Source organism: Tupaia chinensis, unplaced genomic scaffold (genome assembly GCF_000334495.1).
Source record: "Tupaia chinensis unplaced genomic scaffold, TupChi_1.0 Scaffold148646_1, whole genome shotgun sequence".
Taxonomy (NCBI): domain Eukaryota; kingdom Metazoa; phylum Chordata; class Mammalia; order Scandentia; family Tupaiidae; genus Tupaia; species Tupaia belangeri.
Genome location: NW_006208495.1, coordinates 724,240 through 725,782, shown reverse-complemented (window position 1 = coordinate 725,782; position 1,543 = coordinate 724,240). Strand labels below are relative to the sequence as shown.

At 45.9% G+C, this 1,543-nt stretch overlaps 1 pseudogene; it reads right to left on the bottom strand.

Annotated features, from left to right (window-relative positions):
- Positions 1-50: 50 nt before the first annotated feature.
- On the bottom strand, positions 51-462 carry LOC102471162 (39S ribosomal protein L18, mitochondrial pseudogene; annotated as a pseudogene).
- Positions 463-1,543: the final 1,081 nt, after the last annotated feature.

The following is a 1,543-nucleotide window of genomic DNA, read 5'->3' as shown; positions in this document are numbered from 1 at the left end:
TCCAGGCCGTCAATCACGGTTGACTACGTGGGAGTCCAGTGACATAGCCATTACGCTAACTGCTGGTCCCCGTAAAGGTGCTTTTTAATAGCCCATTCACGAGTAGATGCTGAAACCACAACCTGGCCATTGCAATGCTCAACAAATGCTTCGATATGATGCTGCGTCCTTGTAACTCGCAACCGGTGCCAGAACTCACGCGAGGGCCACACGGTCGTCCAACCCCGCTCTTTCTGGGCTACGCCTAAAAGCTCCAGATTTGGGGGGTTCCGGTTGGTGAACTCCCAGGCAACAGCTTCATTTTCCAGAGGATCCACTTCAGGCTTCACCGCTGGCTTAGAGGTGCTCGAGAGCGCCGCAAACGCCCTTTCCGGGTTCCTGCAAACCAGTAACTCCCAAAACCGCGAGCGAAGCGCCATCGCTGAAAGGATTTCGGACAATGCCTTGGAAAACCTTCGCCGCCTCCCCCTCACGCCGCGGCTCCGGGGCTCACCGGCCGCAGCCAAGGTCACCGAATGCAGCCAAGGTCACCGAATGCCTGTTGGCAGAAGGTCTCAGTTCCATTCCACAGTGAGCCTCTGCGTAGGGCTGATTGTTTTTAAGCTAATTTTAGAAGTGCCATCTGCTTTATTCTATGGGTCACACAGAGTAACTCTAACGCAATGTGGAAAAAGGCTAGCCAAGGGTGCAAATACCAGAAAACGGGATCTTTGAGGGCCTCTTGGAGGTTATCTGCTCGCCCCACATATGCAATATAAGAAGAATATGAAAATGAATACTATGAAAACAATTTCCAAAATAAATGCTTAGAGTTTCAAGGAAATGAAGGAAATATGAAATCAATAGGGGGCTTTCTGTCTCCCTGAATCTCCAAGAGCACATGTGCCCTATAGCAAAAATCTGTTGAAAAAAAAAAAAAAAAAAAAAAAAAAAAGGAATCAGAAGACATCCTCATGGGTAAAGACGAGGACAAATTTATAGTAAGTAATTTCCTGAAATATCCTTCTCTAAGAGAATGTACTAACTTTATAACTACAATTTCTAAGGAAAACTACACAGGACTTGAAGACAAAGCCAGGATTGCAACGTAACTGTGAGTGAAAAGGAAAAAGGATGAGGAGAAACATTCCAGTAGTGTTTCTGGATGTTCTGTTTCCGACTCCTCCACCAGTGAAGTTGCTCCGCGAGCAAAATCAGAACAAATCAAACTACTAGGAAGATGGAAAAGGGATGTTGGCTAGAGGCCCCTAGGAGAGTTGAAGTAACAACTAAACAGATTAATTCACTCTGAATTTGAAAAATGAAAGGAAAGAAATAAATCTTAAGATTAAATCATAGGAGGACTGCAGGAAGTGATTTTAAAGTATGAACTATTTAAAGGACCAGGGAGCAATTGAGATGGCCAGCACAAGATTTAAAGAAACAGACATTGGCCCAGCCTTTGGTGTGGTGGTGAAGGCAGCGGGGTCCCACATGGCCAGCTACAAAGTTAGAATAGCAAATAAGCGGGACCAGCAGGGGCGTAATGACTATGTCGCTGGAC